Genomic DNA, 18,981 nt, shown 5'->3' on the forward strand with positions numbered 1-18,981 from the left:
AAATTTGCAACGAAGTGTCCGAAATTGCATCCTATTCCGTACATAGTGCTCTACTTTTGACCACGGCCCATAATTCCCTACAAAGTGCCCAACTTTTGACCAGGGCACATAGAGCACTAGTCAAACGTACTGCACTATTTGGGGAATAACGTGCTATTTTAGATGCATCCTGGGAAGGGACCCCTGATTCCAACAGGCAGGATTACAAGCCTGTTTCTAGCACATTATCCATTAGCTTAACAAATTGTAATTGATTGCCAGGTAGCGTCTGTGGGACTCCTATGGGGCATAGATGACTACACAGTAGCTTCCCGTGAGCCTAGTCCCCATCATGCCTTTGACTTTAATCAAATCCATCGCTAATTCTAAGTGTTTTGGCACTTAAGCCACATTAAAGAGTTTAACCATAGCCCAGAAGTGCTCTGTACTACATTAATCAATTAGTAAGCTTGACGATAATTGCAGTGCACTGTGTGACGGGCCCCGCTCCTCTTATAAAAGCTGAGGTTGAGACAGTAAATGTTTTGAAATGAGATTCGGGGTCGAGTGTAGGGACAAAGTTAATAATATAAACAAGCCTTGCGTAAACACAGGTCATATACCATTGTCCCCCCAAACTCAACTCTGGAACTCAAAGCCGGTTCCACTGTGTTTTTTTTCAATGTTGTGCTCTAATCAGGGACCGATTTAGACCTGAGACACCAGGTGGGTACAATTAATGACCAGATAGAACAGAAAAGCAGCAGGCTCTGTCCCTCATAGGGTCAGAGTTGAATACCCCTGCTATAGGCTATACTGTACAACAGTGTGTATAACGGTTCTGTAGTAGCCTACAACAGGCTAAGTTATAGGTGAGAGGTAAAAAAAATGTACCATTGCCCCTACTGAAGCTGTGTACAATATCCTAATGGTTTTATTTGAGAGTCAAAATGACATCAACTAATTTACCCTATGCACACAAAAACACGTTTTACAACATGTTGAAAAATCCTAAACAGTCAAAAGGTCTCCGGCACAGACACACTCCGTGTCCCTTGTCCAGGTTCAGGAGAGTCCAAGGTACAGCCAGTCTAGCAAAGGTCAAACCAGACCGTGAGACGCAGGTGCACCAGAGGCAAAGCACATTTGCTCCACACCTGCACATCTCCACCACTGTGAACAGAGAGCATGGAGGAAGACCTAAAGAAGAGGCCCACGTCCAGGGGTCTGAGTACCCTGGAGAAGAGCCTGATACTACTGTTTGTGGCTCTGACTGGGGCCTGCATCGGACTGGTGGTCATCTACTTCACTGACAAGAACAGCGTCTCTACTGATGAAGGTGAGTAGTGTACTACCTGTATGTTTAAATGGAGGGAAGGGAAAGGGGGATACCTAGTCAGTTGCACAACTAAATGCATTAAACCCGAAATGGGTCTTCCACATTTAACCCAACCCTTCTGAATCAGAGAGGAGCGGAGGGCTGCCTTAATCGATATACACGTCATCGGTGCCCGGGGAGAAGTTGTTGTTGGAGGTTAACTGTCTTACACAAGGGCAGAAATGCAGATTTTTTTCATCTTTTCGGCTCAGGGGTTGGAACCAGCAACCTTTCGGTTACTGACCCAATTCTCTTAACTGCTAGGCTACCTGGTGGTGAGCTGCTATATACTTTAAACACATTCATGTAGGCCAGATGATTAGTACTACTGTATTTACTGTAAACACTTAGGAGTTGGACTATCCCTCTAAACTTCATCACTGTCAAGGAGGTGTGTGAGTACAAAACTTGAAACACTTCAATCAAATGAAGGTTTATAGCTCTACTCACACCAGAAAGTTCAATGCCTCTCAGCAGGACTATGAAACAGTGATTTATGGACCCGTGTGATTTATGGACCATTATACATTTACCATAATACCCGGCTTAGCTAAGCGTCTGGGGAGTGGGTGGGTAATGGCTGTCGGTTGGTGGTGAGTTTGCTGACAAGAAGATGAAAAGTGATGTTTTGTTGTCTATTTTGATTTAAATTTCCATCACTGTACATTGTGCTCTTAATGTATCTCTGTCTCTGACAGATGTTTTATTATTTAGGATTAAATTAAACCACACTTTCATATCAGCAATAAATGTTAAGTATAGAAGAATGATCTGAGTCATTGTATATCGCAATAACAAACCAACAGCATTCATTGCTACAGTGATAATGGCATTGAATACTTCTGGCATTGAATGTGCCTCCATTCTGGGTACAGGGCGAGACAGAGAGTTATATTCTAAGGGGGTTCTGTGTCTTTGTGGTACCTTTGTGATGTGAGTCACAGTGACGTCCCCTGCCACTGGCCTCACAGTGTGGCAGACAGACAGTCCGAGCTGAGACCCAGCTGTGGAGGAACAGAACGACAACAAAAGGCAAAGGTTCCCTCTAATAACGTTGAGGGAACATCTATAGACAAACCTCCTGCGAACCTTGGCATCTCATTGGTCTCAGCACTGGATACTGATGCAGTGACGCGGTTCCAAGCACTGTTATGGATGGCTGGATGTATTTTTCATATAGTGTCACTCTGTCACCATAGAAAGCATGACAAATACGTCCTCAATTTGTCACATCTGCATTTTTTCCATGAGTCATTCTATTTCATCTATATAAACAGCCAATCAAATCATCTGAGTTAAAATGTGATATAACATGCGTGTTGTTTTGGCTTCTGACAGGGTGTCAATGATGATCTATTTATCATATAATAGAGTCCACCTATCTGCAATATATCTTGGTGCCTTTTTACAGTTCTGTGCTGGTTCCCAAAAAATACAGCCTCCCCCACCCCCTAAAAATGCATTTAAATCATGTAAAAATCTATGATGTTATTAACACTGTCCCACGCTACCTTGGCTCGGTTAGCCAAATCAGTCATATCGTACCTAAGAATAATGGCTGTCATCCATTTCTATGAGTGAGACTGTCTTAGGAGACACGGCTGACTCCAGAGACAGCACTCACACAGTACACTGGTCTAGTATAATGCAAATACCCTCTCTCTCTCTCTCTCTCTCTCTCTCTCTCTCTCTCTCTCTCTCTCTCTCCCTTTTATATCCTTTCTCCTTTTATTCGTCCTTTAAATCCCTTATTCAATAAACCTTGCCCAGAAATAATGTCTGCACTTTGAAGTGATGGTCACATTGAAAGGCCAAAAACTGTCTAGCTTCTGTCTACATTGTACAGAGCATTCGGGAAAAGTATTCAGACCCCTTGACTTTTTCCACATTTTGTTACCTACAGCCTTATTCTAAAATGTATTAAAAAACATGTATCATCAATCTAAACACAATACCCCATAATGACAAAGCAAAAAAAGGTTTTTAGAAATGTTTGCAAATTTGTAAAAAATATACAACTGAAAATATCACATTTACATAAGTATTCAGACCCTTCTTCAGTACTTTGTTGAAGCACTTTTGGCAGCGATTACGGCCTTGAGTCTTATTGGGTATGATGCTACAAGCTTGGCATACCTGTATTTGTTTCTCCCATTGTTCTCTGCAAGCTCTGTTAGCTTGATGGGGAGTGTCGCTGTACAGCTATTTTAAGGTCTCTCCATTTTAGATCAGGTTTTAGATCAGGTTCAAGTCCGGGCTCTGGCAGGGCCACTCAAGGACATTCAGAGACATGTCCTGAAACCACTCCTGTGTTGTCTTGGCTGTATACTTAGGTCGTTATACAGGTCGTTGTCCTGTTGGAAGGTGAATCTTCACCCCAGTCTGAGGTCCTGAGCGCTCTGGAGCAGGTTTTTATCAAGGATCTATCTCTCTGTACCTTGCTCCGTTCATCCTTCCCTCAATCCTAACTAGTCTCCCAGTCCCTGCCGCTAAAAAACATCCCCACAGCCACCACCATGCTTCACTGTAGGGATGGTGCCCAGTTTCTTCCAGACGTGACGCTTGTCTTTCAGGCCAAAGAGTTCAATCTTGGTTTCATCAGACCAGAGAATCTTGTTTCTCATGGTCTGAGAGTTTTTAGGTGCCTTTGGCAAACTCCAAGTGGGCTGTCATGTGCCTTTTACTGATGAGTGGCTTCCGTCTGGCCACTCCACCATGAAAGTCTGATTGGCAGAGTGCTGCAGAGATGGTTGTCCTTCTGGAAGTTTCTCCCATCTCCACAGAGGAACTCTGTAGCTCTGTCAGAGTGACCAGCGGGTTCTTGGTCACCTCCTGACCAAAGCCCTTCTCCGGGCGGCCAGATCTAGGAAGAGTCTTGGTGGTTCCAAACTGCTTCAACAAAGGTGCCTTTACAAAGTACTGAATCCTTATGTGAATGTGAATGCTTTTTTAATCTAATTGTGTGTAGATTGATTACGAAAAATAACAATTTTATACATTTTTAAATAAGGCTGTAACATAATAAAATGTGGAAAAAGTTGAGGGGTCTGAATTCTTTCCGAATGCACTGTATATACACCACTAGTCAACATACGGATAGATATATGTGTGTACAAAAAAACTTTAGGAACACCTGCTCTTTCCATGACATAGTCTGACCAGGTGAATCCAGGTGAATCCAGGTGAATCCAGGTGAATCCAGGTGAATCCAGGTGAATCCAGGTGAATCCAAGTGAATCCAGGTGAATCCAGGTGAATCCAGGTGAATCCAGGTGAATCCAGGTGAATCCAGGTGAATGTAAGATCCCTTATTAAGCTATGATCCATTATAGTCACTTGTTAAATCCACTTCAATCAGTGTAGATGAAGGGAAGCATTTTTAAGCCTTGTGACATTTGAGACATTAATTTTGTATGTGTGCCATTCAGAGGGTGAATGGGCAAGACAAAATATTTAAGTGCCTTTGAACAGGGTATGGTAGTAGGTGCCAGGCGCACTGGTTTGAGTGTGTCAAGAACTGCAACGCTGCTGGGATTTTCACGCTCAACAGTTTCCCGTGTGTATCAAGAATGGTCCACCACCCAAAGGACATCCAGACAACATCCAGTCAACATGGACCAGCATCCCTGTGGAACGATTTTGACACCTTGTAGAGTCCATGCCCCGGAGAATTGAGGCTGTTCTGAGGACTAAAAGAAGGGGTACAACTCAATATTAGCAAGGTGTTCTTACTATTTTATACACTCAGTGTATATGTGTGCAAATTATATTTAAAAAACGTGTACTGTATTGGTTGTATAGGGTAGTTGCTGACCATGTTGTCATTGGCCATACCATTGTAAGAGTGTATGTTATTGCTGTATATTAATGCTTTAATGACCAATTACCAATTGCTTTTGTTTAATGGGACTGGTGAAGCAATCTTTAATTTGAATACTCTTATTAACGTAAGTAGTGCCACTATATCATCAAACAGTCTGTCCCAGCAGGATGTTCCATAATGACATTGTGTTACTCTTCCATGTTATACATAACAGCCCAATAACAAGGGTTCTAATCAAAACAAATTATTCTGCCAACATTACCCAAAGCTGTTCCCCTGCAGCTGACACATCAACTGAATGTTCATGTAATCAATTGTGTGTGTGTGTGTGTGTGTGTGTGTGTGTGTGTGTGTGTGTGTGTGTGTGTGTGTGTGTGTGTGTGTGTGTGTGTGTGTGTGTGTGTGTGTGTGTGTGTGTGTGTGTGTGTGTGTGTGTGTGTGTGTGTGTGCATGCGTGCGTGCGTGTTTGTGTGTGGGACAAGAGGTCAATTCAGGATGCGGGGGTCCTCAGGCACTCAAGGGCCCGTCGGGGGAGTTCACCAGCATGAATCACCCCAGTAGCTACGACAACGGCATGAGCTGCAGCTGGCACATCACTGTGGACCCAGGCATGGTAAGTACCACAATGCAACACATTCAAAACACTAAGATTTTTATACAGTAACCTCTTTTCCTTTTACTGTGCTCTTTCCTTCAAACAAATACACTGAACAAAAATACAAATGCAATATTCAACCATTTCTACGATTTTACTGAGTTACAGTTCATATAAGGATCTCAGTCAATTAAATTCATTAGGCCCTAATCTATGGATTCCACACTTTAAAAAAGGTTGTGGTGTGGATCAGAAAGCCAGTCAGTATCTGGTGTGACCACCATTTGCCTCATGCAGCACGACACATCTCCTTCACATTGAGTTGATCAGGCTGTTGATTGTGGTCTGTGGAATGTTGTCCAACTCCTCTTCAATGACTGTGCGAAGTTGCTGGATATTGGCGGGAACTGGAACATGCTGTCATACACGTTGATCCAGAGCATTCCAAACATGCTCAATGGGTGACATGTCTGGTGAGTATGCAGGTCACGGAAGAACTGGGACATTTTCAGCTTCCAGGAATTGTGTACAGATTTTTGCGACATGTAGCTATGCATTATCATGCTGAAACGTGAGGTACTGTCGGCAGATGAATGGCATGATATTGGGCCTCAGGATCTCATCACGGTATCTGTGTGCATTCAAATTTCCATTGATCAAATTAAATTGTGTTCGTTGTCTGAAGCTCATGCCTGCCCATAGCATAACTCCACCACCACCATGCTCATCCACACAACGCTATATATGTTGTCTTCCATCTGCCCGGTACAGTTGGAACCCGGGATTTGTCTGTTTAGAGCACACTACTCCAGCGTGCCAGTGGCCATTGAAGGTGAGCATTTGCCCACTGAAGTTGGGTACGACACCAAACTGCAGTAAGGTCAAGACCCTGGTGAGGATGACGAACACTCAGATGAGTTTCCCTGAGACGCTATCTGACAGTTATTGCAGAAATGATTCGGTTGTGCAAACCCACAGTTCCGTTCCATCAGCTGTCCGGGTGGCTGGTCTAAGACGATCCCGCAGGTGAAGAAGCCGGATGTGAAGGTTTATTTTATTGATTTATTTCACCTTTATTTAACCAGGTAGGCTAGTTGAGAACAAGTTCTCATTTGCAACTGCGACCTGGCCAAGATAAAGCAAAGCAGTTTGACACATACAACAAGCAGAGTTACACATGGAATAAACAAACATACAATCAATAATACCGTAGGAAAATCTATATACAGCATGTAAATAGGCCATGGTGGCAAAGTAATTACAATATAGCAATTAAACACTGGAATGGTAGGATGTGCAGAGGATGAATGTGCAAGTTGAGATACTGGGGTGCAAAGGAGCAAGATAAATAAATAAATACAGTATGGGGATGAGGTAGATTGGATGGGCTATTTACAGATAAGCTATGTACAGGTGCAGTGATCTGTGAGGTGCTCTGACAGCTGGTGCTTAAAGCTAGTGAGGAAGGTAATAGTCTCCAGCTTCAGAGATTTGTGCAGTTCGTTCCACTTATTGGCAGCAGAGAACTGGAAGGAGAGGCAGCCAAAGCAAGAATTGGCTTTGGGGGTGACCAGTGAGATATACCTGCTGGAGTGCGTGCTACGGGTGGGTGCTGCCATGGTGACCAGTGAGCTGAGATAAGGTGGGGCTTTACCTAGCAGAGACTCATAGATGACCTGGAGCCAGTTGGTTTGAGCGACGAGTATGAAACGAGGGCCAGCCCATGAGAGCATACAGGTCACAGTGGTGGGTAGTATATGGGGCTTTGGTGACAAAATGGATGGCACTGTGATAGACTGCATCCAATTTGTTGAGTAGAGTGTTGGAGGCTATTTTGTAAATGACATTGCCGAAGTCGAGGATCGGTAGGGTGGTCAGTTTTACGAGGGTATGTTTGGCAGCATGAGTGAAGGATGCTTTGCTGCGAAATAGGAAGCCGATTCTAGATTTAATTTTGGATTGGAGATGTTTGATGTGAGTCTGAAAGGAGAGTTTACAGTCTAACCAGACACCTAGGTATTTGTAGTTGTCCACATATTCTAAGTTAGAACCGTCCAGAGTAGTGATGCTGGACGGGTGGGCAGGTGCATGCAGCGATCTGTTGAAGAGCATTCATTTAGTTTTACTTGCATTTAAGGGCTGTTGGAGGCCACGGAATGAGAGTTGTAATGGCATTGAAGCTCATCTGGAGGTTCATTAACACAGTGTCTAACGAAGGGCCAGAGGTATACAGAATGGTGTTGTCTGCGTAGAGGTTTATCAAAGAATCACCAGCAGCGAGAACGACATCGTTGTTGTATACAGAGAAGAGAGTTGGCCCGAGAATTGAACCCTGTGGCACTCCCATAGAGACTACCAGAGGTCCGGACAAATCAAATCAAATCAAATCAAATGTATTTATATAGCCCTTCGTACATCAGCTGATATCTCAAAGTGCTGTACAGAAAATCAGCCTAAAACCCCAAACAGCAAGCAATGCAGGTGTAGAAGCACGGTGGCTAGGAAAAACTCCCTAGAAAGGCCAAAATCTAGGAAGAAACCTAGAGTGGAACCAGGCTATGTGGGGTGGCCAGTCCTCTTCTGGCTGTGCCGGGTGGAGATTATAACAGAACATGGCCAAGATGTTCAAATGTTCATAAATGACCAGCATGGTCGAATAATAACAAGGCAGAACAGTTGAAACTGGAGCAGCAGCACAGTCAGGTGGACCGGGGACAGCAAGGAGTCATCATGTCAGGTAGTCCTGGGGCACGGTCCTAGGGCTCAGGTCCTCCGAGAGAGAGAAAGAAAGAGAGAATTAGAGAGAGCATATGTGGGGTGGCCAGTCCTCTTCTGGCTGTACCGGGTGGAGATTATAACAGACCATGGCCAATATGTTCAAATGTTCATAAATTACCAGCATGGTCGAATAATAGTAAGGCAGAACAGTTGAAACTGGAGCAGCAGCATGGCCAGGTGGACTGGGGACAGCAAGGAGTCATCATGTCAGGTAGTCCTGGGGCATGGTCCTAGGGCTCAGGTCCTCCGAGAGAGAGAAAGAAAGAAGGAGAGAATTAGAGAACGCACACTTAGATTCACACAGGACACCGAATAGGACAGGAGAAGTACTCCAGATATAACAAACTGACCCTAGCCCCCTGACACAAACTACTGTAGCATAAATACAACAGGCCCTCCGATTTGACATACTGAACTCTATCGGAGAAGTAGTTGGTGAACCAAGCGAGGCAATCATTTGAGAAACCAAGGCTGTTGAGTCTGCCAATAAGAATGTTGTGATTGACAGAGTGGAAAGCCTTAGCCAGGTCGATGAATACGGCTGCACAGTAATGTCTCTTATCGATGGCGGTTATGATATCGTTTAGGACCTTGAGCGTGGCTGAGGTGCACCCATGACCAGCTCTGAAACCAGATTGCATAGAGGAGAAGGTACGGTGAGATTCAAAATGGTCGGTGATCTGCTTGTTAACTTGGCTTTCAAAGACCTCAGAAAGACAGGGTAGAATAGATATAGGTCTGTAGCAGTTTGGGTCAAGAGTGTCTCCCCCTTTGAAGAGGGGGATGACGGCGGCAGATTTCCAATCTATGGGAATCTCAGACGATACAAAAGACAGGTTGAACAGGCTAGTGAAAGGGGTTGCAACAATTTTGGCAGATCATTTTAGAAAGAGAGGGTCCAGATTGTCTATCCCGGCTGATTTGTAGAGGTACTGGGATGACGTGGTTACATGTGGTCTGCAGTTGTGAGTCAGGTTGGATGTACTGCCAAATTTTCTAAAGCAGAGAAATTAACATGACATTTTCTGGCAACAGCTCTGGTGAACATTCCTGCAGTCAGCATGCCAATTGCATTGTGTCGTGTGACAAAACTGCACATTTTAGAGTGGCTTTTTCTTGTCCCCAGCACAAGGTGCACCTGTGTAATGATCCTGCTGATTAATCAACTTCTTTATATTCCACACTGATCAGGTGGATGGATTATCTTGGCAAATGAGAAATGCTCAGTAACAGGGATGTAAACAAATTTGTTCACCAAATTTGAGAGAAATAAGCTTTTTGTGAGTATGGAACATTTCTGGGATCTTTTATTTCAGCTCATGAAACATGGGACCAACAATTAACATGTTGCGTTTATATTTTTGTTCAGTATACATGTCAAAACTCAACTAAGTCTCATAGGCTCTGTTCAAATGTCATTGACTAGCCTCCATTTCTTTCTTTCTTTCTTTCTTTCTTTCTTTCTTTCTTTCTTTCTTTCTTTCTTTCTTTCTTTCTTTCTTTCGTCCTTAATTGAAGTAGTCACTGGTTGGATCATTGACTACCTCATGGAAGAGAGAAAGGAAGAATGGATGCATTTTTAAGAATTCTAAACTTTCAAGAGATAATCTAAAAAAGCCTCATGTCATTTCCATGACGACCACTGATCTGACAGGAGCTGATGGGTGGAAGTAACACGCCAGACACCTTTCCATGCCCTGTCCTTTCACCCATCAGTGCACATACAGAGCAGAAGAGAACACAAAGACAGGCGGCCATTTTGGAAATTGGAAAATGGGAACCCAATCATATTGTAAGGAACAGGGTCTCTTGTCCTTAAAGGAGATTCTGTGTCTCCCTGATAAATATTCATCAAAGGGATCCCCTTATCTTTTATTAATGCACAGCGGCTAGAGAGAATGTTTGGCAGGTGCAGAAACCATTAAGATAACGACTAAAAACATCAAATTAACCACATCACTAACTTTGAAAAATATTGCACTTTAAAAACCAACTCTAAACCAGAATGCTTGGTTGACTTATATAGAACAAAACCTGCAGCGGAACAATGGTTTAAAAGACGCCTTCGATCACCGTCACCAACAGATCATCATTTCAATGATCTTTCATTGGAATAGTGCTTTTGATATGAGTCTCTGAGCTGGAAGGATGTCAGGCGTAGCCATAAGTCTGCATCTCAAATGGAACCCTATTCCTTATGTAGTGCACTACTTTTGACCAGAGCCCATAGTTCTAAATAGGGAATAGTGTGTCATTTAGGAAGCAACCATAGACAGACACCAGGGTATATAACAGTACGGTAGGTAGGCAAGGCGAACAGAACAGAAAGCCCTTAGATCAGATGTAGCTCTGAGACATGGGTAAACACAGCTCCACACCGTGACAGATGGCTGCTCTGCCGTCTCTTTCATTCTCTCAAGCTACGACATCCGGAGAAGGAGAAGAGACAGGAAAACAAAAATCATTTTCACTTTGCCAAGCAAGCCAGACTGAGACTGCCTCTCTCTCCCCCTTTCTTTCTTTCTTTCTTTCTTTCTTTCTTTCTTTCTTTCTTTCTTTCTTTCTTTCTTTCTTTCTTTCTTTCTTTCTTTCTTTCTTTCTTTCTTTCTTTCTCTCTCTCTCTCTCTCTCTCTCTCTCTCTCTCTCTCTCTCTCTCTCTCTGTCTGTCTGTCTGTCTCTCTCTCTCTCTCTCTCTCCCCCTCCCTCTCCTTCCTCTCTCTCTCTGTCTCTGTCTGTCTCTCTCCCCCTCCCCTCTCCCTTCCTCTCTCTCCTCCCCCTCTCTCTCCTCTATCTATCTCTTTCTCTCTCTCTTTCTCTCTCTGTCATCTCGATTTGAATCTCTCTCTCTCTCTCTCTCTCTCTCTCTCTCTCTCTCTCTCTCCCTCTCTTTTTCCCCGTCGTCTCGATTTTAATCTCTCTCTCCTGTCTCTCTCTCTCTCTCTCGCTCACTCGCACACACACGCATATGCACACACACCCACACACACAGTCAAGCCTCTTACTAAGTAGCAGTATGTCTACTGCTCTAGTCTCTAAGACAGTGAATAATAAAAACCTTCCTGTTTGTTTTCCTCTACTCCAGGTGATCCATTTGTGGTTTGAACACTTCTCCCTGGAGGCAACAGACCTGTGCACAGCAGACTACTTTACACTACAGGACAACCTGGGAGTCATCGGTAAGACACTGGAGACACTGGAGCCAGACTAATTAAGTGGATTAAGGCCAATACATCCAGGCAAAGGGTTTGGTAGGCCAACATTTATTACTGAAACCTGAGGGGGAGACATATGCGAAGGTTTGTGTGCTGGAGTGGGGGGTAGTGTGTTCTCAAATAGCTCACTATACAGATCAGATATTGATCCACACAGGGTTTTGAGAGGTGGGGTACAGGTGTAGGGTAGGGGATCCATCCTTGGCATGTCTTAAGGTATGGTGGGGCACAAAGACATTTAATTCAAAGGAATGTAATTCCATTTCTGTCCTTTGAGCCTGTTGAAAACAAGTATCAGTATCTCCAGCACATCGTACAGTCATATTCAGTTGTTTGATCTATCCTCAGATCTTTTCTCCTTGACTTTATACAACTCAAACCACCAGGTTCTCCCCACTATCACTAGCTTTACCCATTTTATTACAAGCTCATTTACTTGAGCAAACATATTACATTTAAATATTTAATTTACTCCGCATATCATATTCTATTACGCCTGTAGGTGATGGTGTGTGCTCTTCAGACTGTTTCTGACAGGATGGGAGAATTAGACACCCAGCCAGAGGCTCTCTCTCTCTCTCTCTCTCTCTCTCTCTCTCCAACTGTCCATTCTCACCTCTTAGCTGACACGCTGGGTTGTCTGGCACAGCAAAGGGAAGCTATGTGAAGTGTGAGGTGGAACTATTAAGGTGACTGTGCAAAAGCGTTGATGTTTAAACCTTGTGGTTAGGACTCACTTTTTTTCCTGTACTTTTCTATACTTTCTGTACTTGTATAGTTAGAGATTGGTGGATGTAAATGTGAGGCCACACCATCATTCTCAGCTGTGTTACACTTTCCACCGTGCCACACATTAACACATAGCCAACACCTCCGCTGGCTCTTCACTTCCTTTGCCCCTTGGCTGCAGCACGAACACCTCACACACTCACACACTCACACACTCACGCTCTCTCTCTCTCTCTCTCTCTAGTGTCATTAGGAAACTCTATGTTGTTGTTCTTTGACACCAATGACAGAAATACAGACAAGGGATTCAAAGCGAAGTACCAAGCTGTGACACCAGAGAGTACTTTAGGTACAATAACACCATTATCAACAGTGATCATAGTTATGAACATTCAGAACTTTTCAGGAGAGAGAGAGAGAGAGAGAGAGAGAGAGAGAGAGAGAGAGAGAGAGAGAGAGAGAGAGAGAGAGAGAGAGAGAGAGAGAGAGAGAGAGAGAGAGAGAGAGAGAGAGAGAGAGAGAGAGAGAGAGAGAGAGAGAGAGAGAGAGAGAGAGAGAGAGAGAGAGAGAGAGAGAGAGAATGACAGGGGGCAAGGAGACATAGAAGGAGTAACAGAGAAAGAGTACAGAGAGAGAGACAGAGAGAAAGCGATGGATGGATGGTGGGCATCCTTGAGGTGTCTGTTCAGCTGAAGTCCTTTCCATCTCCACACTCCCTGCTTCCAGAAATAGCCGGGGCTGGTGGCGCTCTCCAAGGTGACCGCTGACCCCTGGGTTCCCAGCACAGAACTATGAGAACGGGGCTCTCTACCAAGTACACACACACACACTCTCTCACACTACTAGCGGCTTCCACAAGGACATGCCATCCATGGTACCACACACAATCTGCCATACACATGGCAGCATCTTTCTACCAAGTGGTGTATTATCCACAACACATTGTTTATATGGCCCCAGTCTTTCTGTGAGGTACTTTACAATCAATAGCGCCTTTCTCTCTGTCTGAGGAAGTGAATAATAATAACATGGTCCGTCATGTCCTGTGCTGTATGGAGCTTAACTACATCAATAACAATCAGTGGGGAAACGGACTCCTATATTTTGGGGTGTTTACAAATGAGGTGCCCCTTTAGTAAATCCATGGTCACTAGGCACCATCTGAACACAGGGGGATGTTGACCATGCTTGATGTTCTGGATAGTGGATCGACATTGGGGAGCAACTCGCGTCGTGTTTGGTTCGGAGCACGGCTGAGCGCTTTGACGTCAGCTTTTGCTTGGTTTGGATCATTAGATCATTGGGCTGCGTCACAAATGGCACCCTATAGACCTTTATAGTGCACTACAGGTCCCATAGGGCTCTGGTTAAAAGTAGTGCACTATGTAGGGGAAAGGTTGCCAATTGGGACTCATGCTTTGTCCTGTTGTTTGGCTGTGTATTATCTGGCTTGCTCATGTTGCTTTCTGTCTCCTTCTTGGCTTGGATGTTGAGGCGGATGGGCTCCTGTCCAAACCGTCACAGCCCAGGAGATATTGGATGATTTTTATTCATGACTCGTGTCAATATGCAGCGCATGCAGCCGTCTGCAACCTGGGCACCCTCCAGGCAGAAAGAGAGAGAAAGAGATGGATGGGAACATTGAGGAGAAATTATGCATAAAGCAATGTAGATAGAAATGAAATGTAGAGAAAGGACACCCTTGCCCGTTTCCTGCAGACGAGTGACTGTGTCTATTCTGGAGATGTAACTTCTATCAGTAATGTTTTTCTTAAGGTTGTGCCTTACTTAGAAAGCCCCTGCCTTGGAATATGAATACGTTCAAATGTGTGCCAAAAACCCCGCCCCCACCAGAATCTACTAGAAGGAATATCAGACTCATGTTGGTGCATGTGGTTATATAATGGATTTATCTTGACATTGATTGAATAGTTGATCTTTGATCATTGATTTCATCTTTGTAATTGATTGAATGTTTGATGAAGTCATGGAAATATAATGGATGTTTGTGTTCAAATGAAATGGATGTGTTTGTGTATGAAATGAATGCTCGTGGTCAAACAAAATGGATATCTTCATGTATAAAATGGATGTTTGTGGTCAAACTAAATGGATGTGTTTGTGTATGAAATGAATGCTCGTGGTCAAACAAAATGGATATCTTCGTGTATAAAATGGATGTTTGTGGTCAAACTAAATGGATGTGTTTGTGTTTGAAATGGATGTTTGTGGTAAAAACTAAATGGATATGTTTGTGTACGAAATGTGTGGTGAAATGAAATAATATGTGCATGTGGTCCACAGTGGAGGATCACTGTACCAGAGGGAGAGAAGATCAGACTGACGTTCTCCTCCTTCGACCTGGTCCCTGAGGCCTGTAGAGATTACGTAGATGTCTACGATGGCCACAAAACCGGCTCGGCCATGTTGGGTATGACATCACTCTGTGTTATGCTAACTCTGGTATACAGCAGTTGGACTAGTATAGATACTTATAGTACAGACATACTTAGGCCTACACACCTGTTGCACAATATGTGTAGGCCAACACTCAAAATGTACTTATTCACTAGTCTCATAATATGTCAAAATACCCTAATTATACCCTTCCCTCATAAAATGGGTACACTCAAATATTCATTTTCTAAAATAGGCTACTTTGGTCATGGATTTTCAATTATGAGAACAGAGAGACTGTGACAACGAGTGCAACCTCTTCAATCCTCCAAACCCACAATCAATATATTCTTAAGTCTCACAATTTGAGCAACTTTACTAATCAACTAGTTTTAGGAGGTTTTGTATGGTAATCAACATGCAACAGGAGCACTTGAAACAGGCTGTGGGGAGTGAAATCAACTATGCACACAGCAACACTCAAATTCACTTCAGGCTGCATGAATAAGATATGATGTCCACTAAAGGTTTTGGGTAGGAAGATGGAAAAATAGAGAGACGTTCCCAAATTAGACTGGCATGTAAATGTAATCTCTACAAACAGAAGTTATGCAAAATACCTGTATTTATAGTTATTATTAAGCTTACTATGTATGCGGAGACCTGTATAATACTTGTGTGAATTAATCAAATAATAATTGGTGTCACTGTTTGGTCAATTCAAGTGGTGCATAATGCCTGCCCAGGTTTTACATCAGTGTACCACCAATTGGAGTTTGGGTTATTATAACTAACTGTGTAGTTTGATTAGTGGCCTAATCAAACTCTTCAGGGGATTCTGAACAGTGAAATGTTGTTTTCTCACAGGTCGATTCTGTGGTCGTAAGAATCCAGGCCGCGTGGATTCCAGTGGCAACACGATGGTGGTGCGTTTCAAAAGCGATGCCACTCTCACCTCCAAGGGTTTCAGTGCCACATTCACCAAGACCGGCCTCATCCCGACCACGGTCAAGCCTACCACCATGATGCCCGCAACACTAGCTATAACCGGTGAGTACACTACGGGGAAAACCATGGAATAACATAGAATTCTATATCTATGAGTGTACCCATAGACAATATATCAGTTCTATATCTATGAGTGTACTCATAGACAATATATCAGTTCTATATCTCTGAGTGTACCCATATATAATATATCAGTTCTATATCTCTGAGTGTACCCATAGATAATATATCAGTGCTATATCTATGAGTGTACTCATAGACATAGAACTGATATATTATCTAGATATATTGTCTATGAGTGTACTCATAGACATAGAACTGATATATTATCTAGATATATTGTCTATGAGTGTACTCATAGATAATATATCAGTTCTATATCTATGAGTGTACCCATAGATAATATATCAGTTCTATATCTATGAGTGGACCAGTCAGATTGCCGCGTTCAGAGGTTATATTCCCCTTCTAGGAATTAGCCTGTATTTCTAGTTGTGATTTTCATATAGACCGAGTACTTGGTATGCCACAGTTACAGCCGTATTGACTTTCTGCAGGTAGCCCTCCTTCCTCCTCCTCTTGACTCCAGTTGAAATATGGGAGCTCTCTCCGTGGTATAATTGATTGGAATTCAGTGGCTTGCAGCAGCAACACTATCGATGTTGTTAAACCTTCCTCACCAGAACATTTCTGTCAAAACTCGCCTCTTTTTCTAGTTTTTCATTCATTTAAATGATATGGAAGGATTGATTTCCTCAGCGAGATAAATTGATCAACTATGTCCACATTACACACAGCAGGCATACATAGCAGGCATAATTTTGCCTCTAGCAACTTCCATACTCTAACTGTGCATCCCAAATGACAACCTATTCCCTGTATAGTGCACTACTTTTGACCAGAGCCCTATCAAAAGTAGTGCACTACTGTATATAGTGAATAGGGTGCCATTTGGGACGCATTTGAACAGATGTAAATTGTTGTCTATGTTGTGAAGATCAGTTTAAACCAACTGATTGATGAGCAGTGTTTGTTGGTAAATAATCACCAGTGTGATATGCTGGCATAATGGTTATCGCTGCCTTTCTCCTAACATAGACACAAATCAAATCAAATCAAATTTATTTATATAGCCCTTCGTACATCAGCTGATATCTCAAAGTGCTGTACAGAAACCCAGCCTAAAACCCCAAACAGCAAACAATGCAGGTGTAAAAGCACGGTGGCTAGGAAAAACTCCCTAGAAAGGCCAAAACCTAGGAAGAAACCTAGAGAGGAACCGGGCTATGTGGGGTAGTCCTCTTCTGGCTTGGTAGAGATTATAACAGAACACAATGATAAGAGGCTGACAGGCAGCTTAAAGGACAATTCCACCACCAAACTATCTTTTGGTATTTGACTATTGTTGACATAGTGCCAAAACGTTTTGCTTGTCAGCTATCAAGTTTTCAAGATATGTAACTTTCAAAGTACAGAAACCATCCCATCATATGAAGCAAAACGCAGCATCATATGGTGCAAAATGCATCATACGGGGATGATTTCTGTATTTTGAAAGTTACATATCTTGAAAACTTCATTGCTGACAAGCAAAACATTTTGGGACTATGTCAACAATGGACTAATTAAACAAACGCCCAAAATATATTTTTGGGTGGAGTTGTCCTTTAAATAAAAATGAATGCAGCCAAAACAATAGGGTGGGTGTGTCATTTTTGTGTGTGTGCGTGCTCGAGGGAGTCTCCCATAGCCCTAAGCTTTGTCCATTCATCACTAACCCAAGCTTCATGTTCTCTGCTACAGACTCAGGCTGCGGTGGTGTCGGAACGCTGTTTGGCCGTAAAGGGGAGATCCATTCTATGGGATTCCCAGATGCCTATCCCGGGAATCTTCACTGCTCCTGGAACATCACAGCTCCGGAAGGCTTCCAGGTCAAACTGCACGTCACAGACATGTCCGTCACGGGAGAGGCGGGCCAGTGTGGCGAAGACAAGCTTGTAGTTTCTGACAGCCTCCAGGCGCTTGGTAAGTTACAGCCTGTCCACCCAACCTGGGTCCCCTGTTAATGTGTTATTATGGAGATCCAAAATGGCTCCAAATGGTGTCATAGAGGACAGACACTTCTAGTTGTTTGTTGTTGTTGTTTGGTAGACTCAGATGGACCGTCCAAATTGCTCGTCGGTCTCTATGAAAGCCCCAAAATGGCACCCAGTGTATTCTCTGACAGCCATTAGTCCATTGATAAGACAAGCCACCCACAATACCCACCTACAGTATCTGTAGCCAAACGCCAAAATGGCTACCAGCCCCTAGTTTCTTGTTAGTAAGATGTGCCTGCCCATCCAAACTATGCCAAACCCCCAAATGGCGGCAGTGGGGGCCAGGCAATAACCTATGGACCCACTCCCCCTCGTATTTCCCAAACAAGCTGTTTGTCAAATGAGGGACACACACACATATACACAACAAACAAATCAAGTAGCAAGAGACAGCAGATAAGCATATGCTGAGCAGAATGTGCCCCGTTGCTTGAAATGAAAAGGGGGGGGGGACTTTGACTCCTGGACAGAGCGCCAAGCACCAAGCTAGGCTAGTATGCTGAGTGTGCCAGTGCCTGTCTCCTGTCCTCAGGGCAGTAAAGCTGTTGATTAGGATCTCTCCCCAGAGAAGGAGCGAGGCTAGGGAACTGTAAATGTGACCTCCTTGTTATTCACATCAGAAAGCTGGAGTCTGATAGAGATAAAACTAACACAACACTCTGTAGCAGAAGTAGAGTGGAGACAATTGCACCTGCGGTGTGTGTGTGTGTGTGTGTGTGTGTGTGTGTGTGTGTGTGTGTGTGTGTGTGTGTGTGTGTGTGTGTGTGTGTGTGTGTGTGTGTGTGTGTGTGTGTGTGTGTGTGTGTGTGTGTGTGTGTGTGTGTTAAGTTAAGAGAAAATGGGGGCAGAAAGAAAGGAAGCTTTGTTTCTGCGTTAAAGAAGACATATCCCTTGGAAGACGCTGAAGTCATAACACCATCCAAAGAACACTATTTAGTGCTCTGGGGTGAAGTTTCCCCTAGGTACAGATCTAGGATCAGCTT

The 18,981-nt window shown here is 43.5% G+C and overlaps 1 pseudogene; it reads left to right on the forward strand.

Moving 5' to 3' along the window:
• Positions 1–1,096: 1,096 nt before the first annotated feature.
• LOC118373766 (ovochymase-like) overlaps positions 1,097–18,981 on the forward strand; it is a 39,595-nt pseudogene continuing 21,710 nt past the window's right edge.

Source organism: Oncorhynchus keta, chromosome 16 (assembly GCF_023373465.1).
Source record: "Oncorhynchus keta strain PuntledgeMale-10-30-2019 chromosome 16, Oket_V2, whole genome shotgun sequence".
Classification (NCBI taxonomy): Eukaryota; Metazoa; Chordata; class Actinopteri; order Salmoniformes; family Salmonidae; genus Oncorhynchus; species Oncorhynchus keta.